The sequence below is a fragment of the Pristiophorus japonicus genome, chromosome 8, assembly GCF_044704955.1.
Source record: "Pristiophorus japonicus isolate sPriJap1 chromosome 8, sPriJap1.hap1, whole genome shotgun sequence".
In the NCBI taxonomy this organism is placed as follows: domain Eukaryota; kingdom Metazoa; phylum Chordata; class Chondrichthyes; family Pristiophoridae; genus Pristiophorus; species Pristiophorus japonicus.
This window is the reverse complement of record NC_091984.1, coordinates 177,690,973-177,718,899: the sequence shown is the minus strand read 5'-3', so window position 1 is coordinate 177,718,899 and position 27,927 is coordinate 177,690,973. Positions and strand designations below refer to the sequence as shown.

General features: G+C 43.4%; 1 pseudogene; it reads right to left on the bottom strand.

Moving 5' to 3' along the window:
- On the bottom strand, window positions 1-27,927 carry LOC139269224 (immunoglobulin lambda-1 light chain-like; annotated as a pseudogene).

The window sequence follows — 27,927 nt, the reverse complement described above, 5'->3', positions numbered from 1 at the left end:
CTTTCGATTGAAATTAACAAGGCTTGAAAGAAAAAGTTCCAACCGCAATGGCTATTTTTTTCAACTTCCGAAATACAATAAATTTCTATCCATTTTGTCACATGAAATAAATGAATGAGCATGAACACACTCGCTCAGCTCGGTCAAGTACAGTTTCCGAATCAGATACAGCTGGATCTCGCGATGCTTGTTTGAAGCGGGTTTGCCTGAGCCTCGTGTTTAACCACACAGGAGTAAAGCTCGTGTGAGTTCCAGTCTGAGGCTGGCAGTCGGATAACTGCTCACACTGAACGTGTTGTCCGTCTCCTGCTGGATCCGACTGGTCTCAACACCATTCCCTCTCACACTGCCATCTACAGTCCACTCAATCTCCGCAGCACCCGGGTTATAGCCGTTCACCAAACAGACCAGGGTCGCCGTGTTTTTTGTTGCGATTGGATCCGATGAAGGCGGAAGGACGATCACCGAGGGTACCCGCGGATCTGTTTTTATATAAAGACACGTTGCGTCAGTCCAAGTTTACAAAAAAACGTAACAGTACATGTTCCTTATACTTTTATTGCAATCACTGAATGTTATAAAAATACATCCTTGCTCACTATAACACGCAACTGCGTCTCGAAATTGAGCGGCTGCTTCGCTGACAACACTTTGAATGAGAAATTCTGAACCTATATTAAATGTGTTCTAATACGTTAAGATATGACGAAACGCTCGTCTGCTTTATAACAAGTTACCCAGTCGTGATTTACCGATGAACTTATATTTTATAACCCAGAAAAGTGAACGTGCACAGGTAGTTCCATTCCGTGGGATTCTCGGTTGGGGTCCGATGGTTTAAACGCCACAGTGGGAGCTGAATGCGCAATCTGGGTGAACATTCCAGCGTGAGAGTAATGTTCGGGCCGCTGTGACATCCTTTGGATTGGATTTAAAATAGGTTCCTTGTCCGGTAGACACACAATAGTCTGTGGTAATATTGGAGGGAATCGTGACTGAAAGTCCGCGTTGAGTGAAAGCAGATTAACCAGTGATTCGCCACATTGCTGCCTGTGGGAAATCGGTAACGTGCTCTTGGAGTATTCGGACGCAAGTCGTTAAATAAATGAAACCAATTGTTTGTATCAATTTATTTCCTTGATGTTGTGCAGCTTTTAATATGAGATAATGGTGTAGACTTTGTGCGATAGTATAAAACAGGTAATAAACAGGCATCCTGTTTCACAGTGAAGTCAATAGAAATAGAAATCCGGTGGGGTGTACAATCGCTGCCGACTCACAATCAGCCATTTCACACTATCGTACTAAGTCAAGATCTATGCAATGTGCGCTCACACTGCTTCGAAAGAATATTTAAGATACATTTATGCCTAAGCAAGGGTTGGCGCTAAAGGATAATGTGCGAGTTCGGTTCCAGCATAAAATGTGAATACATCGTGGCTCAGATATTGCTGTAGAAATAATTTTGTGGTTAATCAGGGTAATCGTTATGTACGCGGACATCGGACAGCAACTTCTTGTGAGCGCACATGCGGAATTAGCGGAAATACGTAAGTTGTTGTTCTAGATGCGACGCTCCTTCAAAAACTTCCCGAAAACCGCATCCCGCTCTCTCCCTTCCCATTCATAATACATTGTACGGCGTGAAATTGTTGCACTGAACTCACAGATAGGAACAAAACTCCCAAGAAAAAGTTAGGATGTGTTCATTCCGATATAAGGATCCCTTTAACAGCTGTCAAACAATCTCTCTGGCACTGAAAATTAACGTTTACTAATGGTGGCGTTTCATTCTTTCCGAATTTAATTATTCTTGGAGATTTACAAATTAACATTTACTTTCGGTCTCTTTTACCTTCTCTCTTTTAATCCAATCATTCTTATTCTCGCTTTATTTGCTTTCTGTACCTGATTTGGCATATATATGCTCAACACTATTAAATAGTGCAATCGTTTCTTTTAGTCGCAACCTGACTTCTCTGATTACTGGATTGTGCATAGAAAGAACTCAGCTCAGATTTCAACAACCATTGAAAAACCGTACTAGGTAAGGTAACATAATGGTTATGTAATTGGACCAGTTATCCTGAGACGTGGAGTAATAATCCAGAGACATGAGTTCAAATCGCACCACGCAGCTGGTGAATTTAAATTCAATTGATTAAATAAATCTGGAATAAAATGTTAGTATTCGTAACGGGTACAATGAAACTACCAGATTGTCTTTAAACCTAACTGACTCACTAATGCCCTTTAGAGAAGGAAATCAGCCGCCCTTACCTGGTCTAGCCTGTATGTGACTCCAGACCCACAGCAATGTGGTTAAATATTAACTGCCCACAAAACTGCTACAAACAAGTATACTCAGTACGGGAGCACCTTCACCTCTTCGACTGCATCGGTTCAAGAAGGCGGCTCATCACCATCTTCCGAAGTGCCATTAGGGATAGGCAAAAAATGCTAGCCTTGTCAACAATTCCCACATCCCCTGACCGAATAAAAAACAGCAAAGGAGCCTTTGGTCTTTAGAACGCATGAGCCAGGCACAAGAAATTAGTCTGACACTGAATAGTTCAAGCAAAATAAAAATAATTTAACAGTTAACGACGTTACGTGTTCCGATTGGATATTGCAGAAAAGACGAGAGAATTAATGATACGCCATTCTAATTATAAACCTGCATACACTTCAGCAGAGATTGCTGAACGCAGGTAGATATTTCTGCCTTATTTCTGAGCAGCCTTGGAGCACGCCACAATTGTCAATGCGCAATACATGAGTGCCTCGTTTTATCCGCTGTCATTCATCACCTGCATTCAGTTTAAATCAGCATACCGACTGAACATTAGTTGTACTTTAGAGCCGTTATCTTCAGTGCAACAATGGTTCCAGACAAAAACACTAATGGGAAGCTGAGAACGTAGCGCATTGGAGGCTAGATTTACCACACAAATTATTTTGACCTTCTATTGGGCGTCCTGTCCTGAAGGGCGAATTCATGCGGTGCAATATTCCGCGACGCGCATTCTCTCAGGTACCTGCGACAAGTGGTTATCATTCACTTGTGCCAATGGACGGTGCGTTTCGGCGAGGTATTTCTTGGGGACGGGATACACAACCACGGAGCTCGATCTAGTAAAAAACGGAGGTCCACGTTGTGTGTTTTCAAGCGAGGTCACTCGATCGCGATAGGCTTAGAGGTCCTTACTGACTTCCCCACTCTATGACACAATGATTCTGAGGCGAGTTACCATTGTAGCTGAGATAAAGTAGCTCAGCACAGACCAAAACTCCGCCCTAAACTCATAGACCTGACGACCTTATGGAACTGAAAGGGTCAGTTCCACACTGGGTAGCGGGCTAACCTTGTATCATTTAAATTGATTGGATGGTTTCATTGTTGAAAGGAAATTGAAATTACTTCAAAATAAAATATCACACTTGCAGTATTTTGCTCTTAGCCTGCACCGCATTTTGAATTAATAACAGAAATGTTTTTACTTACTGCCAACACTCAGCTTGGTCCCTTTACCGAAGATGTACCCGTCGCTGTGCCATTTAGCACAGTAGTAGTCGCGGCGTCCTCCGATTCAACTTTACTGATTCTTAAAGTTGCCGTGTTGCCTGTTACCGAGCCAGAACACCGATCTGGAACACCTGAGGCTCTGTTCGTGCTGCTTCCAGCATAGTGATAAAACAGGTACCGAGGAGCATTTCCAGATTGCTGCTGGTACCAATATATGTTCTTGCTTCCTAAGCTGGCGCTAGACCAGGTACAACTTATTTGAACCGTGCCTCCGAGAAAAGTTGATGTCGAAAGCGGTTAATTTAATGCAACCTACGCGTTTGAATCTGAAAGAAAACGGCATCAAAATATTATTTCAGGTGTACTCTGATTAAATATTGAAACGTAGTGGGCTTTAACTCACTTGCAACATCGCCCAAATATTCTTAACAAATGCGCCTTTACAGTAATTAAACGTTTGAAAACACTCACATGCCAGGCAAAGTATGAGCACAGTGACAACATGGACCCAATCAGACATCGTGAAGCGTTCAATGAGGCTCCCAATACTGACAATTACTTGACAAGATGGGTTAACTCTCTGAGTCTCGAATTGTTTTTATCAACCGTGTCACCAAGAAGGCGGTACCGAGTTGTATCTAGGAATGCAAATGCGTCTTTTCATACCAGCCACTGAGATTCAAAGACTAGCTCAAATTCTGTTCGACTGTCAGAAAATACAAGACAGGAAATATTTCTGCTGGTACAAGCATTAGTACTCTCACAGGGCACACTCTAAAAAAATGCTTAGAAGTAAGTTACCTGGTAAATGGGATTAGAGTCATAGAAACAAAGAGCACAGAAAGAGGCCATTCAGCCCCTCGTGCCTGTGCAAGCTCTTTGAAGGAGCTTTCCATTTAGTCGTCCCCCAACCTCTTTCCCCACACACTGCAATGTTTTCCCTTTCAATCGAATTCCCTCCAAAGTTACTATTGATTCTGTTTCCCCCCAAAGGAACGTATTATCACTTTCCATGATTGTTAATACATCCCCAGTAGCCTGACGCACGACGAATCCTCTGCTGCTCCGATGTTTGTGTCTTTTCCATTTGTCCCACTCACTTCTCTGCCTCCCAGCCTCTATAGTCCTCTCTGCTGCTTGATCGCTCTGCTGCTACCTTGGAAGGTTGTGGGTTTCAAGCCCCATTCCAGGACTTGATCACTTAATCTAGACAAATATGTCAGTGTAGTATTGAGGGACTGCTGAATTATTATAAGATCAGCCTGCCTGTTCACCTAAACTTCAAAGATCCTATAGCATTTTTTAACGAAGATCAGAAAGCTTTTTAGGTATTATCCCTTCAAAAAACCATTAAACGGATTAGCTGGATATTCATCTCATTGCTATTAACAGGATAGTGCTGTGCACAGGTGCCATAATGGAGCGACTAAACGTCCACAAATGTCTGGACAACTTCAATAGGTGCTATGTAAATGCAAGTCTTTATTTTCTTTCTCCACCACTGCGCGCTCTCTTTCCCCAATACTTCCATTGTTTGGTCCCCACAGCCCTCTCCATTTCTTCATCCCATCTCTTTATCCTGTATGTGTCTCTCTCGTATATGTGTCTCTCGCACTCCCACACGCACATCTCTCGATCCTCTTCCGTCTCATGTTTTCTCTTCACTTCATCAATGATGGGCACGGCTTATGTTGGAGTTGGAGGGTACTACATTTACATGAAATCATTCTTTTCTTTTAACTTTAATTAATAATTAGCTGTGGTGCAGGCCACCTTTGCGTTGGGGTCTCTGAATGTTGCGAAAGTATCAACGGAATTCAGTGGCTGTTTTTTCTGGAGTTCTTTCTCCAGTATGCTCAAAACTTCTGAACAGGTGCTATGTAAGTAAAAGTCTTACTTTTCATTCTGCTACATTGCACGTGCTCTTTCCCTGATATATCCGTTGGTTTGTTCCCACAGCCCACTCCATTTCTTCATCCCTTCTCACTATCCTGTATGTGTCTCTAGTCTCTGCTTCCCTCGCACTCCTCCCACACACACACCTCTCCAGTCTGATTTTTTTCTCATCCCTTCGTTCTTGGTGGAACAACTTATGTTATATTTTGATTTCATTAAATCATTCTTTTAACTTTAATTAGTAACTAGCTGTGGTACAGGCCACATTTGCGTTGGGGCCTCTGAATGTTGCTAAAGTATCAATGGGATCCCGTGGCTGTCCTTTTTGGAGCTCTTTCTCAAGTTGTTCACAACAACTGGTCTGAGTTGCATTGATTGCGTGGGTTGTCATGGTCGGCGATCACACTGTTGAGGATATCGGGCTCTCATGTACCCACCTGCCCTTCACTCTGGCATCAGTGCAATTACCTTTGACAGTGTGAACAATGGCTTCAGATAAAAGGAATTGCTTCAGATAATGAGAATAGGACACGAGGGATTATAGACCAATTAGCCAACATCTGTTGTCTCGAAATTATTAGCGTCTATAATTAAGGACGGAGTGACTTAACACCTTGAACATTTTCAGCAGATTAGAGAGAGTCAGGATTGATTTATAAAGGGTATGTCCCGCCTAAGTAACATTATTGAAATTTTTGAAGAGCTGACTATAGTGGACAGGGCAACGTGTCTAGATATTTATATGGATTTCCAGAAAACATTTGATAAAGTCCATCACTGTTAGCTAAAGTGGAAGCTCGTGGAATTAAAGGCAATTTATTGGCCTGGTTAGGAAATTGGCTTAGAGGCAGGAGACAGAGAGTAGGGATAATGGGCAGGTACTCTAATTGGCAGGATTTGGCGATTGGTGTCCCACAAGGATCTGTATTGGGGCTTCAAATAGTCACAGGGTTTATTAACGACTTAGATAATAACATAAAAAGCCACATATCCAAGTTTGCCGATGACACAAAGATCGGCAGTTTAGATGGAAGTATAACATTACAATAAAATATTAATCGATTAAGTGACTAGGAAAATTTATGGCAAATGGATTTCAATGTAGGCAAATGTGATGTTATTCACTTTGGACCTAAAAAGGATTGAATGAGGAGAGATTAAACACACCAGGGTTGTATTCCCTGGAATTTAGAATGCTTATGGGTGATTTGATCGAAGTTTGCAAGCTATTAAGAGGAACTGACAGGGTAGATAGAGGAAAAACTATTCCCGCTGCTTGGTGGGTCTAGGACTTGGGGTCATAGTCTAAAAATTATAGCCAGGCCTTTCAGGAGTGAAGTTAGGAAACACTTCACGAGGAAAGAGTGGCAGAAATGTGGTGTTTTCTTCCGCAAACGATAATTGATAGTAGGTCAATTATTAACTTTAATTCGGAGATAAATAGATTTTTGTGAACTAAAGGTATTAAGGGATATAGGGAAATGGCAGGTATATGGAGCTCGGACACTGATGAACCATTATCTCATTGAATGCCACAACAAGCTCAAGTGGCTGACGACCAACTCCTATTCCTATGTTCCTATGTAATTTTGGACAATCTTAATACAATGAAAAGCGTTGGCCGTTCGGGAATTTTGTCAAACAATAAATATTCGATTGACTTGTCAGTATTAATCGCAACACCAGTAGCGAAGCACATGAAGAAGGAATCATGTTCGACCCAATCCTATTTGTCATCTTCAGAGATGAATTGCCAGGTGTGCAAATGTATGGAGGCTGCATTGATGGCTCAGACACTACAGACAGTGAGCAGCAAGATCCCAGAATCATTCCTTACATGCGTTGGATTGGCTGCTTTGAGTTAGCATAGAGGCAGGACCACGGTTAGGTTCCAAGCTTGTGGCTCTTGGTCATCATCCGGCATTTTGTTCTGAAGTGCCAATACCAGTGTTTTGAGGGCTTGGCTGCGATGTGATGCCCATTGCGATCCAATCGACCTGCAACATCTCTTATTGAGGTCATTGTGTTAATCGTGGCTACTTGGTTGAGGTAACTATGAGTGAACGGAATGAGCCTTGCGAACATGGTAAAAAGGGGACGAGGAAACTTCCATATCTGACATGTACATAGTTATGAAAATTGCCTGGAATAACCTTCGTGCATTCAACCTGGAAGTTAGACCCAAATATTCGCCCATTCTGTCGATGTCAAATTACGTTCAAATTTCATGCCAATCTCATTAGATGAGCATGAATACGTGTAATTGTCGAGCTTGGTTTTAATGTAATTGGAACTAAAGCAACGGGACACACGGTGCCAGGTTAGAATCCTACAATAGTGGGGGAACAAGAATGTTTTCCTTCATACTAGGCTGGAGAGTACAACATAATTAGCACATAAAGATGTCATAAAGATGTGAAATTAATTCACTTAACCTCACGAACTTGTCCCATTCTCACAGATAATTGAATCGCAGAAGAAATCTACCAGGGAAAGAGCTTTCACTTTTACTGGCCGAAACCTGCAGTCTCTCCTGGGCGATCCCACAAATCCTAGTCCTCACATGCAACTGAAAACTTGGCGTGGATGAAGGTGACCAAGGCACTGAGTGCCACAAATGTGGTGCCCAGAAAAGTGGACCAGAGCTACGAGAAATTCAGTGACCTCACCAGAGCCTGGAAGCTAAGACGCTCTCCATGCTCTACCTTTCTTCCTCGCAAGCCTAACCTTTCTCTCTTGCCTTTGCAGGGCAAGAATATGCATCACACCCAGGGTGAGGACAAAGAGTAGCGTGGGGTGTCATAACCCTGTGTTCTCTGACCACCCCACCCCCACAAATAGAAGGATGTGGAGATGCAGGGCTGCCGTACCACTATGGCTGCGTTCGACACCAACATGGGTGAGGGGGTGAGTCCAGAACAGCTTGAATGCCTGCGTGCTTTTTATTTCTCAGTGCTCAAGGGAACGACAATAGTCCTGACTTTCCCACGCTTCTTACATATCTGTCCATTTCAAATATTCGTCCGTTCTGATGAAGGTTTATTGACCTGAAACATTAACTCTATTTTTCTCTCCATAGATACTGTCTGACCCGCTGAAATTTCCAGCATGTTCTGTTTTTATTCCCCTCCCCCCCCCCCTCCCCCGCATTCATGGGGCATTTCAGGACTGGGAAGGACAGCCAAACCAACTCTCTATGTTCAGCCAGAGGTCAGCCAAGACGCCGGAATGCAATCTTTGAAAAGCTAGGGGGCAAGGAGGAGATTGAGGAGGAGATGGTGTAGGATAACTCAGAGCAAGTCACATAGTCAGCTGATGGTCTTCTTTGTACAGTGCAGCCGGCACACAATCATCACTTCAGACACCGCCTGGAATTCCAATCGAGACGTAGGCAGTCTCTGGGCGGGGTACTTGCGATAGCGGTGTTGTATCCGCTTACATAAGAATATAAGAAATAGAAATAGGAGTAGGTCATTCGGCACCTCGAGCCTGCTCCACCATTCAATAAGATCATGGCTGATCTGATCATGGACCAAGTTCCACTTCCCCGCCCACTCCCCATAAACCCTGAGCCCCTTATCGTTTAAGAAACTGACTATTTCTGTCTTAAATTTATTCAATGTCCACAGCTCTCTGAGGCAGCGAATCCACAGATTAACAACCCTCTGAGAGAAGAAATTTCTCTCATCTCTGTTTTAAATGGGAGGCCCCTTATTCTAGTTCTAGTCTCCACCATCAGTGGAAACATCCTCTCTGCATTTACCTTGTCAAGCCCCCTCATAATCTTATACGTTTCGATAAAATCACCTCTCATTCTTCTGAATTCCAATGACTAGATGTCCAACCTACTCAACCTTTACACATAAGTCAACCCCCTCATTCCCGGAATCAACCTAGTGAACTTTCTCTGAACTGCCTCCAAAACAAGTATATCCTTTCGTAAATATGGAATACAAAACTGCATGCAGTATTCCAGGTGTGGCCTCACCAATACTTTATATAGCTGTCGTAAGACTGCCCTGCTTTTATACTCCATCGCCTTTGCAATAAAGGCCTAGATACCATTGGCCTCCCTGATCACTTGCTGTACCTGCATACTATCCTTTTGCGTTTCATACAAAAGTACCTCCCGGTCCCGCTGTACTGTGGCACTTTGCAATCTTTCTCCATTTAAATAATAACTTGTTCTTTCATTTTTTCTGCCAAAGTGCATGACGTCACACTTTCCAACATTATACTCCATCTGCCACATTTTTGCCCACTCACTTAGCCTGTCTATGTCCTTTTGCAGATTTTTTGTGTCTTCCTCACAAATTGCTTTTCCTCCCATCTTTGTATCGTCAGCCAACTTGGCTTGTGGTATATCATTCCCCATACCGCCAATCTTTGGTCATCTTCTTCCTACATCAAAACATAAGAAATAGGAGCAGGAGTAGGCCAAACGGCCCCTTGAGCCTACTCTGCCATTTAATACGATCTTGGCTGATCTGATCATGGACTCAGGTCCACTTCCCTGCACGCTCTCCATAACCCCATATTCCTTTATCGGTAAAGAAACTGTCCATATCTCTGTGTTAAATTTATTCAATGTCCCAGCTTCCACAGCTCTCTGAGGCAGTGAATTCCACAGATTTACAACCCTCTGAGAAAAAAAATTTCTTCTCATCTCAGTTTTAAATGGGAGGCCCCGTATTCTAAGATTATGCCCCTAGTTCTGGTCTCCCCCATCAGTGGAAGCATTCTCTCTGCATCCACCTTGTCAAGCCCCCTCATAATCTTATACATTTCGACAAAATCACCTCTCCTTCTTCTGAATTCTAATGAGTAGATGTCCAACCTACTCAACCTTTCCTCATAGGTCAACCCCCTCATCTCCAGAATCAACCTAGTGAACCTTCTCTGAACTGCCTCCAAAGCAAGTATATCCTTTCGTAAATATGGAAAACAAAACTGCACGCAGTATTCCAAGTGTGGCCTCACCAATACCCTGTATAACTGTAACAACACTTCCCTGTTTTTATACTCCATCCCCTTTGCAATAAAGGCCAAGATTCCATTGGCCTTCCTGATCACTTGCTGTAGCTGCATACTAACCTTTTGTGTTTCATGCACATGTACCCCCAGCTCCCCCTGTACTGCAGTACTTTGCAATCTTTCTCCATTTAAATAATAACTTGCTTTTTGATTTTTTTTTCTGCCAAAGTGCATGACCTCACACTTTCCAACATTATACTCCATCTGCCACATTATTGCCCACTCACCTAGCTTATGTCCTTTTGCAGATTTTTTGTGTACTCCTCACACATTGTTTTTCCTCCCATTCTTTGTATCGTCAGCAAACTTGTCTACGTTACACTCGGTTCCTTCTTCCAAGTCGTTAATATAGATTCAAAAGAGTTGGGGTTCCAGCACTGATCCCTGAAGCACCCCACTAGTTACTGATTGCCAACCCGAGAAGGAACCATTTATCCCGACTCTCTCTTTTCTGTTCGTTAGCCAATCCTCTATCCATGCTAATATATTAGCCCAACCCCACGAACTTTTACCTCATGCAGCAACCTTATTAAATGTGGCACCTTATTAAATGCCTTCTAGAAGTCCAAATACACCACATCCACTTGTTCCCCTTTATCCACCATGTTTGTTACATCCTCAAAGAATTCCAGAAAATGTGTCAAACATGACTTCCCCTTCATAACTCCATGCTGATTCTGCCTGACCGAATTATATTTTTCCAAATGTTCTACTACTACTTCTTTAATAACGGACTCCAACATTTTCCCAACCACAGATGATTGGCTAACTGGTCTATAGTTTCCCACTTTTTGTCTGCCTCCTTTTTTAAATAGGGGCATTACCTTTGCAGTTTTCCAATCTGCTAGGACCTCCCCAGAATCCAGGGAATTTTGGTAAATTACAACTAGTGCATCCACTAACCCTGCTGCTACTCCTCTTAAGACCCTAAGATGAAAGCCATCAGGTGCAGGGGATTTATCTGCCTTTAGTTCCATTATCTTACTGAGTACCACCTCTTTGGTGATTGTGATTGTGCTAAGTTCCTCCTCCCTATAGCCCCGTGACTATCCACTGTTGGGATATTGTTAGTGTCCTCTACTGTAAAGATTGATACAAAATATTTGTTCAGATTTTTACTGCCATCTCCATGTTCCCCATTACTAATTCCAAGGTCTCGTTCTCTAAGGGACCAACATTTACTATAGCCACTCTTTTCCTTTTTATATACCGATAGAAACTCTTGCTATCTGTTTTTATATAAAGCAGTGGTCAGAGATAGAAAAAGAGCAATTTGTTATTTTTACACTCGAGTGTAAAATGGCTGTCCATGGTAACAGAACAGAATATCTTCAATGGTTCCTGGAGGAGCTGATTTGTGGCTTCTTCAGCCTCTGAAGTTGCAAATCTGGTGTCAATTTGAAGAGATCCTGCGATGAAAGGGAATTGCAAGAAACTTACATTTTTCACTTAGGGGTGGGACCACAGGAATCGGTAAATGGTCGTAGGAGATGAAGGCGATTTGGGCGTGTTATACTGATGAGTTATACTAACTTATGCTCAAAATTCCCCAATTATTTTAGGCCACGTATTTATTTAGCGCCCTAATTGCGCGTGTATTGGAGTTTACGGTGCGATGGAAAGTGGTGCGTTAACAATGGTACTGAGAGAACAACTTAATCGGAATCTCAAACAAATCTGCTGCGTGATTTTGTCTTTGTTCTGTAAGGATTGCAAGCGTTTTGTACTGACAAGTTCATCTAATTGATACTGTGATCTGTAACGTGTAAATCAACGAACAAATATGTGTGGAAAGGTTGATGGAAGAACGATAGGTTCTCAAAACCTCGCTCCAATTCTTCCCACTGCCTTCACTATGCGGCCTATATTTCGCAGGATCTTCCTGGTTGCAGGAATATTTATCTTGTGCTCTTAAATGTAATGACGCGTTTCGTATTACGGACCAATCTGTCAAAGTAGCACATTTTAAATGAGTACTTGTGGATCAGAAACTTTTTTGTGTATGCATTGGTAACTTCTTTCTCAGTTATGCTGTGTAACAGCGCCACCCTCTCGAACAGACCTGTAACGACCATTTCTGTTTGCGATCACGGCAGAATTTTGGATAATTTCCAAAAATTGTTTTCAGATTTGCTTCCTTTTTTGTTTTCCAAGTAACAAATTGGATCGTTAGCTCTGAAAACTAAAGTACCATTTTTTTTAAATCAATGCTGAATATATTATTGCGATATTGAATTATAATTCAACTAACCAATCAGAGTTGTTAGAAACGGAGTTAACTTTTTTCATGATGCCATTATGCTATTGTTATTGCTCTCAGAGTAGCCCTATATTACAAAGTATGGCAAATTATTAAATTAGGGTATTATTGAGTAGATTTAAGATTCTTCAAGCCAAGGCGGGTTAGGATGCAGATCACCAAGATCTCATTAACTGGCGGATCAGGTTCGATGCGCTGAATAGTCTACTCCTGTTCCTGTGAGCTTAATATACTCGAGTTGAAGCAATTTCCTTTACCAGTCGGTTCAAGTTTTAGTTTTATTCCGTGTATACTAATAGTTCAGTAAATAATCCAACAGAACGGTACTGATATACATGACTAGAAATTCTGTATTTACGTTTAAGCAGGTGCAATGTGCTATCTATAAGAGAGCGGGAGCTACACAAGAGGCAGCTGACCCATGATGCACTCCAAACACTTGAATCAGATCAATGTACACCGCATGCATTTGAGTATCCACCACTTAGTATGCATTGAGTGAGCCCAAATAGGAATGCAATATTCCGCAACTGAATAAGAGAGCGCGAGAGCAGCTGTGGGTAAACTGGAGACATTTGCTCCCCAGACAGAATCCGCAAGTTTAACAATTACGTTATTTCGGGCTTTGACTTTCTTAAATCATTTTCAGCAGGTGGTATTTGTAGGCTAGTGACAAGTGGAGAGTGACACTGAAGCATCATGCTGAAATTGAACATTTAGATGACAGTGAGTTGAAGAGAGGGGCATTGTACAGTGAAAATCGGAGGACACACTTTGTTGAAGACGCCATTTCTGGCAATACTCAACTGTTAGTTTATATCATTATTGAGTGTCTTAAAATGTATGTAGTTATTCACACATATAGCAAGCAACCTGGATTAAAAGATAGTATCGAGCTGATTGGACTTACCTATTTTTTGCGTATAACCAGCTTTTCGCAATTAGAACAGCCAGCTGAAATAGTCCAATAAGTTCGATGGCAGCTTTTAATCCTTTATCATTTTCTATATATGGGAACAATCGCTGTAACAGAAATGAAATTTACTTAAAAGTTCAAAATAAACGTTAATTTTACCTGCCTGACAAACACTGACCCGCTGCAATATTTCATGCGTCAAAACTGGTTTCTTTCTTAAATTAACACAGAAAATGCTCAGCAGGTCAGGCAGCATCTGTGTGAGAGAAACCGAGATAACATTTCAGTCGATAAACTGCCATCAGAACTGGAAAAGATTAGTGGAGAGAAAGTCAGCATGTTAGCACCCCCAGTTAGTACCTCGAGGAGCACAAACGGGGCGCACCAGCAACAGCGCTGTGGTGAGGCGATTACAGCGCCGCACGGCAAATTCGCGAGGCCCGAAGCGTCGGCTATAATAATTAGTGCCTCAGCACCTTTCGCCGCGCAGATCGTGATGTCACTGAGCGTGCAAGGCTTCTTTGGTGCCCGATCTACAAACTTCAATAGCGCCTCCCGCCTTACAAGCTCACGCCGACAGCACGGAGCGGCTGCGTGAACCAGCTGACTAGTGGCTGGCCGGGCTCTACTTAAAGGGATGTCCCCCTGCTGTCAAGGAACTTACATTCCAAAGGTTAATGAGTGGCAGAGAGCACAGGATGTATCTGCAGAAAAATAAAGGCTGCTTAGTCCCCGGAGTGTTACGGGCCATCAATGAACTTTGCATTTCATCCCACAGCATATCGCCTTTCTGCAATCCCCGAATCATTTGGCGCTGTTGTACAGACTCCAGTGAACCACCCCTATAATGGCTGGAAGGCGTCTTCACCAATGTTCTTTGCGATCGCTGTTTTTCGGATGAGACGTTAAACCGAGGCCCCCTTTGCTCTCTCAAGTGGACTAATATATCCCATGGCACTATTTCAAAGAAGAGCGGGGAGTTATCTCCAGTGTCCTGCAAACTTCAATCGCGCCTCCCGCTTTACAAACTCACGCCGACAGCACCATGGAGCGGCTGCATGAACCAGCTGACTAGTGGCTGGCCGTGTCCATCAATCAATGTAACAAAAACAGATTATCTGGTCATTTTCACAGTGTTGTTTGTGGGGGATTGTTTGTGCACAAATTGGTTGCCGTGTTTCCCTCATTATAACAGTAACTAGACTCTAAAAGTACTTCATTCTGAATGGATGATTTCAATCTCAGAGACAAAGAAGTCCATAAGCTCTTCATAGTTGTTGTCAGAGGTGAAGGTGGAGTAAACAGGATTTAGAAGCTGGTTAGCAGTGGTGAATATAAGCCGGGTTTATCATTGCATTCCAAAATTATTCTGGAATAGTGATAACGTTTGGCAGACGAGAGCAGGACCCAATAATGCTTTATGTTGTGCAGCCAGATCTGGTGGTGATTGGCTAAACTAGTTGTACACCATATCCGTTCAAGTCTACATCCCTTGGACTTATGGGAGTGAAGCTAAGGGCTGTACCGGGGGAACGGCCAGGCTGAGAGAGAATAATGGTTTTAATAGGCACTATGGCATTAAAGGTGGTGGTGAGGGTATGGTTGAGCAGATCGATAGCTGTAGGAATATTATGGTGAATAGAGGGCCAATGGCTTGACAGTTGAGATTTCATAAGTGTAGTTATAAGAGAGTTGGGAGAGAGTTTTACCAGTGGCGGAAACAGAAGGATGTAAGGATTGGGGGGGGGGGGCGTGCTGTAAGGAGAATGTAGGTGGAGAGTGTTTGGTGGAAGTTCTCTGGGATTAACTTATCTGCGATTGACATGATGGGAGCAGCGCAGTCACGAGAGATGGCAAGGTCAAGGGGATGACAGTGAATTTGGGTTGGGGAATTTACATGGAGGGAGAGATTAAGGGAGGATAGGAGGCTAGTGAACTCAGAGGAGGGAAAGCCTGGTGAATGGGAGCAGTGGTTATAAACTGTCATTCCTGAACTCAACGTTGAGTCCGATAGATTGTAAAGTGGCTAATTGAAAGATGAATTGCTGTTTCTTGAGCTTCCATTGAGCTTTATTAGAACAGTATAAGAGGCCGAGATCAGAGTGGGAGTGGGCCGAAGAATTAAAACAACAAGTGGTTTCTTTCTTGTTATTTTGTAAAGCTATTTTTTGTGAATACCTATTCCAGCACAAAGTTGGAATATGTAAATTGCTTTGGGTGGTGCTCGAAGCGGTAAATATTTTGGTCAGCATACTACAAGATGTTAACCTTGGGTGTGAAGTAGTTCTTTTGAAAGTTGTCGCCACAAGTCACCATCAAGGACAGCCAAGAATAGTGCACAACTCCACCTCCTTCGTCCCAACAGTGTTTCATAACCCAATGATTTATTTAACAAGTCCTGTTATATAAGCTGGGTGGCGGTGTGAGCTGTGAGGAGGATGCTAAGAGGCTGCAGGGTGATTTGGACAGGTTAGGTGAGTGGGCAAATGCATGGCAGATGCAGTATAATGTGGATAAATGTGAGGTTATCCACTTTGGGGGCAAAAACACAAAGGCCGAATATTATCTGTATGGTGGCAGATTAGGAAAAGGGGAGGTGCAATGAGACCTGGGTGTCATGGTACATCAGTTATTGAAAGTTGGCATGCAGGTACAGCAGGCGGTGAAGAAGACAAATGGTATGTTGGCCTTCATAGCGAGGGGATTTGAGTATAGGAGCAGGGAGGTTTTACTGCAGTTATACAGGGCCTTGGTGAGGCCTCACCTGGAATATTGTGTTCAGCTTTGGTCCCCTAATCTGAGGAAGGACGTTCTTGATGTTGAGGGAATGAGCGAAGGTTCTCTGGGATGGCAGGACTGACATATAAGGAGAGAGATGATCGACTGGGCCTGTATTCACTGGAGTTTAGAAGGATGAGAGGGGATCTCATAGAAATATATAAAATTCTGACGCGACTGCACAGGTTAGATGCAGGAAGAATGTTCCCGATGTTGGGGAAGTCCAGAACCTGGGGACACAGTCTAAGGATAAGGGGTAAGCCATTTAGGACCGAGATGAGGAGAAATTTCTTCACTCAGAGAGTTGTTAACCTGTGGAATTCTCTACCACAGGGAGTTGTTGCTGCCAGTTCATTGGATATATTCAAGAGGGAGTTACATATGGCCCTTGTGGCTAAAGGGATCAAGGGGTATGGAGAGAAAGCAGGAAAGGGAGAATGATCAACCATGATCTCATTGAATGGTGGTGCAGGCTCGAAGGGCCGAATGGCCTCCTGCTGCGCCTATTTTCTATGTTTCTATGGGGATTTGTTGTGAAATTATTCTATACAGTTAAAGGATGAGTGATCTTTCACAACATTATGCCAATTTAAAATTATAATTATATGCGGAAAATCGAAAGCAGTCCTTGGCCGAGCAGTATATAAACATCTGAACCCTGTGTCATTTGGTGTGGGGGAACAATATACATACGTTAGCAGTTTCAGATATATCTGAGTCAGATTTTGAAAGTGGCTATAAAATTTGTTTTTGCAATAAACAAATCACTGGCATACCTCTGCCCCGTATTAACTTTCCAATGCAGGTCATGACCAGCGGTGAAATAGGGTCAATGTAGATAAGGACGTTCTGCCATCCTGTTTGCCTCGTATTGTTCAAAAAATAAAGCAGCAGTGGCTTCCTGCGCGATGGCGCCTCGAACGCAATCATGACCTTGCCCACACGAGTCATAAGACAGTGGTAGTGAGAGGTTGGCCGACCCTTAATTTGGTTCAGCAATAGCGGTCTTTTTAAGTACAAATGCATTGGTTAGACTAACATTGTTTCAGTTCCTTTCACTGTGTCATATTGTACATGTTTGTTTTTTTTCTCAATACAACACTCAGCCAAATCCCCACGTGAGAATCGCTAAGACGGTAAGCAGCTCATTTGCTTTCAGCATTGAAACCAGACAGGTTCAACATTTTCCTGTTACATTCGCAAGTGTGCAACGGCCACCACACGTGAGAAGAATCCAAGCACAGGCATCTTCCACCCTTCAATGTGTAGTTTGGGACCTAGAATGTCAGGTCCCTCAATGAAGCATCTGTGAACTCATCCCTTTTTGGTGTGGGAGCAAGTCATCCTCGATACGAGGGACTGCCTAATACTATACATGCGCAAATATGGATCCATCAAGTACAATGGACGAAGGACCTCCTGCAAACACCATCCAGAGTTTAGACGCACGTGATAATGAAAACATTGTGTTGGTCAAAGAAGGTCATTAATAATATTCAAACATTATGTATGGATTTTAATTTTGTAAACACCGATATATTGTTCATTTCTTCATTTTTTAAGTTTGCTTTATTTATTTCTATCTATATGTTCTCACTTAGTGTTCGACTGGGTTCGATTGACAGGACCAAAGAAAAGAGACATAGATTCCTGCATTATTCTTACTTGCCTAGGAGTTGTGACAGCAATGGCCATTATTGCTTGTAAGTATTGATACTCCCATAGACTTACATGCTGCTACATTACTGAAGCCCAAGAAGATATGTGTCGGCCTGTGCTTGACTGTGACTTATTGGTCTGTAGCGATAGCACAAAACCGGCGGTATGGTATGGACCTCCATTTATACTCCCCACCCAATATTCAGTTCTGTTGTCGATAGCATACCACCCGTTTGGCGCTAACAATTTCTACATGATGGAAATGGTAGCGTGGTGTTTATGTAACTGGACTAGTGATCCAGAGACCTGGACTAGTGATCGAAGACATGAGTTCAAATCACACCACGGCAGTTGTAGAATTGAAATTCAGTTAATTAAGTAAATCTGGAATAAAAAGTTTCTGTCAGTAATGGTGACCATGAAATTACAGGATTGTCGGAAAACCCCATCTGGTTCACGAACGTCCTATAGGGAAGGAAAGCTACCGTTTTTACTCAGTCTGGTCTACATGTGACTCCAGACCCACAGCAATGCGGTTGACCATTAACTGCTCGCTGAAATGGCCCAGCAAGCCACACAAAACCACTACGACAACCTTCACCTCATGGACTGTAACGGTTCAAGAAGGCGGCTCACTACCAACTTCTCAAGACAGTTAGGGATGGGCAATAATTCCTGGCCATGCCAGCGACGTTCATATCTCATGAATTAGTATAAAAAGATTCACAGATGAGGAATTTCTACCTATACTGATGAATGATCACCCAATTCCTCGTGCAAAATCATTTTTTTTACGTGTGTGTCCAGACAGTGTCCGTAGCTTTTAATAAATTGTGAGGGAAACGAAAAACAGCCAAATGGTTTCCTCACCGGGGAACGAGGGCGGGGGTGGATTCAGCTGGTTGTTATATTGAAGCATCGTAAATGCACATATCGGCTGATCAATACTACCAGAACACCGCAAAGTTTTATTTTAAAACATCTCTACAATTTCTCTGGAGTGGATCTTGGCAAACCTATTTCGAATCTGAACGCAAGTCGTGAACATAATTGGGCCGAGGGCGTCACTGGAAATGAATATTGGAAGAGAGATATAACGAACCGATGAACCGATCTCACTCGTTTCACGGTATCACCAAATGTCCAAATTACCCCCATCTTCTGCACTTTGGGACTGAGTTTCCTGTGGCCACAGTGTGTCAGCAGGTTGGAAATTCTATTAGTTAAGGAAATATCCATAGGTTAGCTTCCCATTTCCCGACTTATTTACACTAAAAAAAACGGTGGACACCCTGCAGAAACCGCATAACTGGCCATTTTTAGCCTTTTCCTGTGGTGCCTTCAAATTTTCGTTGGCGAACTAGCGCGGAAATTACAGGCTACGGTTTGCATTGCTCACCGCAGCATGCTCCCTCGGTTCAGGAGCATTAAAATATTTTGGGTGGGACCAGAGAGCATTTGTAGCACATCCTGGTCAGCCTGCTAGAGTGAACGGGAGCAAAATTCCTGTGACCCGGAAGTTTCTTGCGGGTGCGGAAGACCGTTAGAACCCCCAGAGAAACTGCGTGAATGGCCATTTTCAATTCTCGAAAATTCCCACTGAAATTACCATAAATTTTTCACTCAGTCTATCTGCGTTGGCGAAAAGTCACTTTTTTCAATAGGGTTAAATCGCGAGAAGAGGGAGGAGGCATCAACACTTGAGAAGTCTTCGCTTCACTAAAGAGGTTGTGACTGGACTCTTGTCAACGGTGCAACTCAGCCACAAGTGCAACCTCAAAGCAGGGGAAGGACAGCATTGTCTGTGCCTGGCAAGGTGACCATGGCTCTTAACTTTTTTGCGTTTGGTTCCTTCCAGGCTGCTGCTGGAGATATATGCAACATTTCGCATTTGCAGCGCACTGCAAAGGGCATCACGGGGGCTGTCTATGCACATGGCAACAGCTTAATCGCATTCCTTGATGCCAGAGAGAAGCAGGCAGAGCGACAATGAGGCTTTGCATAAATTGTCGGCCTCCCCATGGTGCAGTGTGCCATTGACTGGATACATTTTGCTTTGCATGCAGCTCATGTGAACTGGGCTATTTTCATGAACGGAAAACCAATTCGCTCCTTTAATGTTCAGCTGGAATCTGAACACAGTCAGTGCATCATGCATGTGAATGCCCGTTATCCTGGAGGCCTCACGTTTTTTTCATTCTGCAGCAGTCCTCTGTGCCACCTCTATTTGGACCACCATGACAAGCCAGACACTGGCTGCTGGGTAATACCAGTGACATTAACCACACCACCCTATTCCCCCAACGGTCCCACACTCCTTACCTTTCCTCTGTCACCGAACATTATGTCATTCTCTTTCTGACAACAAAAACACTAAAATTACTACAAATTGCACAATCTAATCAAATTTTATAAATTCAATCATCACAAAAGTATATGAATCACCCTAGTGTATTCCATGAGCGCTTGTCTTCCGTGGAGCGTTACCGACCCTAGTGCTTCTACGAGGTGCTTCCCCAGAAGAGACTGCAGATGGCCTTGAAGGATGACATCGAGGTGTTCTCAGCCGAGAAGGCCCGGCTTCAGACTGCACCTGTCTGGATAAATGTCTGACAGGTAACAGCAAGGGTACTGGTGGAGTAGCAGGGCTGGGAGTAGGCATGCTGTCACCCTGAGAAAGAACAGCACGTTCGTACTCCATGGAGTCACTGCCACTCTCCTGATGTAGTGCCTCACCAATCCTACTGATCCATTGGAGAACAGATTAATGGGCTGTTGTGATGACCTGGAAACCCACTCGAACAGTGGCATCCAAAGGCACGATAGCAGCAGTCTTAGCTTTTTAATTTAGGGTAGATGGGTGTCGCTGGCAAAGCGACCATTTATTGCCCATTCATAATGTCCAGCAGATTGGAAAACTGCAAATGTAATGCCCCTATTTAAAAAAGGAGGCAGACAAAAAGCAGGAAACTATAGACCAGTTAGCCGAACATCTGTGGTTGGGAAAATGTTTGTGTCCATTATTAAAGAAGTAGAAGCAGGACATTTGAAAAAGCAAAATTCGGCCAGGCAGAGTCAGCACGGATTTATGAAGGGGAAGTCATGTTTGACAAATTTTCTGGAATTCTTTGAGGATGTAACGAACAGGGTGGTTAAAGGGGAACCAGTGGATGTGGTGTATTTGGATTTCCAGAAGGCATTTGACAAGGTGCCACTTAAAAGGTTACTGCATAAGAGAAAAGTTCACGGGGTTGGGGGTAATATATTAGCATGGATATAGAATTGGCTAATGAACAGAAAACAGAGAGTCAGGATAAATGGTTCATTCTTGGGTTGGTAATCAGTAACCAGTGATGTGCCACAGTGATCAGTGCTGGGACCCCAACTATTTAGAATCTATATTAATGACTTGGAAGAGGTGACTGAGTGTAACATAGCCAAGTTTGCTGATGATACAAAGATGGGAGGAAAAGCAATGTGTGAGGAGGACATTAAAAAATTTGCAAAAGGACATAGACAGGCTAAGTGAGTGGGCAAAAATTTGGCAGATGGAGTATAATGTTGGAAAGTGTGAGGTCATGCACTTTGGCAGAAAAAAAATCAAAAAGCAAGTTATTATTTAAATAGAGAAAGATTGCAAAGTGCTGCAGTACAGCGGGATCTGTGGTACTTATGCATGAAACACAAAAGATTAGTATGCAGGTACAGCAAGTCATAAGGAAGGCCAATGGAATCCTGACTTTTATTACAAAGGGGATGGAGTATAAAAGCAGGGAAGTCTTACTACAGTTGTACAGAATATTGGTGAGGCCACACCTGGAATACTGCATGCAGTTTTGTTTTCCATATTTACGAAAGGATATACTTGCTTTGGAGGCAGTTCAGAGGTTTACAAGGTTGATTTCGGAGATGAGGAGGTTGACTTTTGAGGAAAGGTTGAGTAGGTTGGGCCTGTACTCATTGGAATTCAGAAGAATGAGAGGTGATCTTATCGAAAAGTATAAGATAATGAGGGTGCTTGACAAGGTGGATGCAGAGAAGCTGTTTCCACTGATAGGAGAGACTCGAACTAGAGGGCATAATCTTAGAATAAGGGACCGCCCATTTAAAACTGAGATAAGGAGAAATTTCTTCTCTCAGAGGGTTGTAAATTTGTGGAATTTACTGCCTTAGAGAGCTGTGGAAGTTGGGACATTGAATACATTTAAGACAGAGATAGACAGTTTCTTAAATGATAAGGGAATAAGGCGTTATGGAAAGCGGCAGAGAAGTGGACCTGCGTCCATGATCGGATCAGCCATGATCGTGTAGAATGGCAGAGCAGACTCGAGGGGCCGTATGGCCTACTCCTGCTCCTATTTCTTATGTTCTTATAAATAACCTTGAGAAGGTGGTGGTGAGCCGGCTTCTTGAACCGCTGCAGTCCATGAGGTGAAAGTGCACCAACAATGCTTTTAGGCAGGGAGTTGCTGGATTTTGACCAAAGGACAAAGAAGTAAGGCAATATATTTCCAAGCCAGGATGGTGTATGACTTGGAGAGGAACTTGGAGGTGATGGTGTTCCCATTCACCTACCACACGTCCAGATAGGTGGTAGAGATAGCAGGTTTGGAAGGTGCTGTCAAAGAGGCATTGGTGAGTTACTGCAGTGCATTTTGTAGATGGTGCCACGATGGAAGGAGTGAATATTTAAGTTGGTGGATGGGCTGCTGAGCAAGTGGGCTGCTTTGTCCTGGATTGTCTAGAACTTCTTGAGTGTTGTTGGAACTACACCCAGGGCTGTGGAGAGTATTCCCTCGCACTCCAGACTTGAGCCTTGTAGATGGTTGAAAGGCTTTGGGAGACAAGAGGTGAGGCACTCACTGCAAAATACCCAGCCTTGGACCTGCTCTTGTAGCCACATTATCTATGTGGCTGGTCCAGTTAAGTTTCTGGTTAATGGTGAGTCCCATGCTGTTGATGGTAGGGGCTTTAACGATGGTAATGCCATTGAATATCAAGCAACAGTGGTTAGACTCTCACTTGTTGGAGATTGTGATCCACTTGCCTTGTGTGGTGCGAATGTTACTTGCCACTTATTAGCCCAAACCTGGATGTTGTCCAGCTCTTGCTGCATGAGTGCATAGATTGTTTCATTAGCTGATGAACTGCAAATTGAACTGAACATTGTGTAATCATCAGTGAGCATTCCTACCTCTGACCGAATGATGAAGGTAGCAAACTGATATTGTGGGATATGAATGCACATTGAATCTGCAGGTGGTTACTTTCCCAAGCACCTGCCACCCTTGTGTTGTGGAGGTTGCGGGTTTGGGTGGTGTTTTTAAAGAAGCCTTGGTGAATTTGTGCAGTCCATCCTGCGTGCAGTACTCGCAGCAGGCAAATGTATATTTACCCCTGATACTTTGAGCAGGTTTTGTTTATGAATTTTGAAAATACATTTTAATTCGCAAGCATAAAGATATCTGTTGATATCAAAGAACTACGGAACTCAGTCGGAAATATCATTGGAACTGAAAAATCTGAAAATGGTAAGAAAACAGCCACTATATTGTAAAGAGCAGCAAAATTGTCTCCAGAACTTGACTCTTGGAGTTTCAAATCCCAAGCAATTCAATGCTTTTTACTCCAGTTGAACAGGAGGCACCTCAAAATCACAAAAATTGATATGTTGTTGATCTATCTTTCACTCGCAAAATTATTTTTGTCAGGAACAAGAATTCAATACTCACATATTTTTTAACATAACTTGACTAATCAAATTGATGTGCTTCTATTGGAATGACTCATTTCAAAGGACTTCACTAGTGCGAATTAGGGCAAGAAGACTGCTCTGCTGTTCCAATATATTGTGAACCAATTAAATTAACGAATTAGAAATCAACCCTCAATTGTACAGATGTTCAATTAAAATCCATGTGAACATTTTGTAACTAGTAGTTGAATTTAAGTTTGTTGATGGACATTTTGTACATCGTCTTCATTCTGCATCTAAAATAGAATCATGGAACCATAGAATGATACAGCAAAGAAGGAGGACTAAACTGTAGTTGCTGGCTTTATCCCCTCCCCTTTTTTAAAGTGATTGTAAAAATATTAATCCTCCAGTCCTCTGGTACCACCCTCTTATCTAAGGAGAATTGGAGATTGTGACCAGAGCCTCCGAATTACTTGCTTAAATAACCTAGGATGTATCCCATCCGTACCAGGTGCCATTTCTACTTTGAGGACTGCCAACCTTTTAAGTACCTCCTTTTTGTCCATTTCATCTTATCCAATATCACTACTGCATCCTCCTTTACTGCTACATTGGCATCATCCTCTCCTCCAGAGTGGAGAGATGCAATGTACTTATTTAGTACCTTGCTAAACCATTTGCCTCAAGAAGATATCATGTTTGGTTCCTAATCCGACCCACCCTTCCTTTGAAAACCCCATATTGTTTATAAGTAAATGCAATACTTTCGAATTCCCTTTTATATTATCCACTCATCTATTCTCATAATGTCCCTTTGCCCCTCTTATTCCTTTTTTAAATGTCCTCTCTATTCAACTTGGCTCTCTATTGTTTTGTGTACCTTATATTTGTCATAAGCCTCCTCTTTCTCTCTCATGTTAATCTCTATGGGCTAGACTTTCCATTATTTTTGCAATGCATACTGCCCATTTAATGTCCATTTTAATGCTGAAATGAGGTATAACGCCCATATATCGCCCATTTAGCCACAAAATAGAAACTAACAACCATTTCTCGGTCACTTATCGCGGAGCGTTACATTCAGCATGAACATAACGCTGATAAAAAATAATACCGCCCGCCCACCTTTTTTGGGCAGAAAGATCAGTGGGCAAAACCAATGCCTATAATATCACCCACCATTACTTTTGGCAAGTAATTAATGCCGAGATTTAATAATACCGCCCGGCCACTTTTTTTTGTCGTAAAGATCACATTTGCCAAAACTAACGCCCAGAAAATCACCCAGCGTTACTTTCGGCACATTGCACACATCTCGCCGACAATATCGCTCGCCGAAAAAACCGCCGTGAAAAAGTTGCTCTCACCTGAATTAATCACACCGGTAAGGACGCCATGTTCTAAATCCCAGATCGCATCATTTAAAATGCTGCTTCAACTTCGGGGGAGTTTGGATGTACTCTGGAGTTCTTTTAAGGTGATATGAACATCTGACCAAACATCTTATCATACTGTGGACGATTGGAATTTACTTTAGGTGTCTTAGTGGGGACATTTACAGTTTATGACCAATCGGTGTAATACTGATAGTTATTGAAGCATACAAACATAGAAAATAGGTGCAGGAGTAGGCCATTCAGCCCTTCGAGCCTGCACCGCCATTCAATAAGATCATGGCTGATCATTCCCTCAGTACCCCTTTCCTGCTTTCTCTCCATACCCCTTGATCCCTTTAGCTGTAAGGGCCATATCTAACTCCCTCTTGAATAAATCCAATGATGGAATGGTGTCTGTCATTTCTCAGCCTGTCTTGATGAGTACGCACATGCTGCAGATTAGAGATGGTAGAATATATATTTGACAGTATTATGTGTGCAATCTAAGACGTGCCAGACTGATGAGGAGGACCAGACCTTACACCCCCCGCACTTACAGAGAGAAGCTGTCTTACCTCAACTTGTCTGATAACACCTGTCTGAGGAGACTGCGCTTCCACAAGGATGTTATCAGTGAGATATGCCAGCTCATCAGGTGAGATCTGCAGACTGCCAACACCATCAGAAAGGCACTGTCTGTCGAGGTCAAGGACACCGCGGAACTTTCGTTCTACGCGTCGGGTTCCTTTCAGGTCTCATTTGCAGTATATCTCAGCATGCCCCACATTGCTGCATTAGACAGGTCACTGAAGCCCTTTATGCACACAGGATGGACATTATCAGCTTCCCTATGACCAGGTAGGCTCAGATTGAGAGGGTTTTAGGATTCTACCGAATTGCTAACTTCCCCAAGGTGCAGGGAGCAATAGACTGTATGCATATCGTGATGCGGGCACCTTTTCAGGATGCAGAGGTTTTTAGGAACTGCAAGGGATTCCACTCCCTGAATGTTCAACTCATTGTCGCCCACCAGCAAATAATTATGGCAGTGAATGCCAAATTTCCAGGTAGCATCCAGGATGCTCACATAATGCGTGAAAGCGCTGTATCTGACATGTTTACCAGTCAGCCACAAGGTCAATGCTGGATGCTTGGTGACAAACGATATAGCCTCGCCACCTGGCTGATGACCCCCCATGTGACACCCACACTGAAGCAGAGAAGCGATACGAGAGCCATAGAGCCACTCACAATATCGTCGAGAAAACCATTGGCGTGTTAAAGCAATGCTTTAGATGCCTGGACCACTCAGGAGTTGAGCTCCAATACCACTCTGAGCAGGTAGCTCAATTCGTGGTGATGTGCTCAATACTGCACAACTTGGCTATCAGGAGGGGACAAGAATTGCCAGAAGGGATTGATGCTCCACCTCAGGAGAGAGAGGAAGAGGAGGACGAGGAGGTGGATGCTGACCTCGGGCCAGACAATCAGGCTGACACTGAAATCATGTGCCCGGCCTCCTCTCGATCGCAGAAAAGGGCCCGTGGTGGCTACATAGCTGCAAGATTCTTACATCAGCAGTTCATATATGAGCGCTTTGCTTGAACGAATGTTGTTGTTATTTACAAAGCTGCAACACTGCTGGGTGTGCAGGTCATACATCAATGGTGTGCATCATCTTAGTGACAGTTAAAGTTTAAGTTGATTTAAGTTAAGTGTAATTATATCCTTTCATGTTAAGGAATCACCAGTGTGTAACCGTGCAGCTATCTGAGACAATGTGCAACAGGGTTATGTTAAATAAAAAACATTTAATCCGACCATTTGTGTGAAATCATAATTATAACTGTAAAAAATACCCCATCCCACAATAAATTTATCACATTTACATCATTCGATTGGTCACCATTTCCTGCAACACAGAACACAAATGCAACCCAGCAAGGTAGCCCCCTCACCCCTTCCACCGACCCTCCCACCAAAATAGCACCAACATAAAAATATGCCCAAGACAACACCTGCATCCGCGCACCTCACTTTCTTTTCACCACCCCCCCACCCCCACTTCTCCTCCCCACCTCTACCCTTTCCCCTCCTGATTCCAAGCCACCTGGCTGAGAAGCTCCTCAGGCATTGCTTCATTGGGGGGAATGACGGCAGAACCACTGCTTGGATGGATGCAGGAGAGGACGGTCCCAAGGTGGGAATGTCCTCTGCGCCAGAAGCAAGATCTTCCTCCTGGCTCTCATGTGTTGTTGGCACTGCGGGTGTGGCACCTTGGAGTGAAGTGCCACGCTCCATGACAACTGGGAAGCCTCTGCCACCAGTGTTCCTGGCTATCAGCTCCAGGGCCTCCACCATCCGCGGCACGTACTCCGTCATGGTGGCGGACATGCTGGCCAGCTGGAGGGATATACCTCCCATTGTCTGCTGGATCTGCTGACCTATGTCCACACTCCTCCTGGACAAGTGTACCATGTCCCCGCTCAGATTTCCCGCTCGTGGAGCAGAACTGCTGCATCGAGCCAACCTCCGCTTGGTCAGCGCCATCCTGGAGACACGTGGGGTGCTCTGCGGCAAGGTGCTTTGGCCCAGTACCTCCACGGTGGAGGTGGGAATGGCCACAGGAGCACTAGATGTCATCAGTGACAAATGGATTATGGAGGTTGGGGATGCAGGCTGTTCAAAGTCAGCACTGTCATCCATTGAGAAGGAACCCAGCAGATGCACGGGTGAGAATTGGTGATCCTCAGCACCAGATGGAGGAGAGTCCGACGTGTCCAT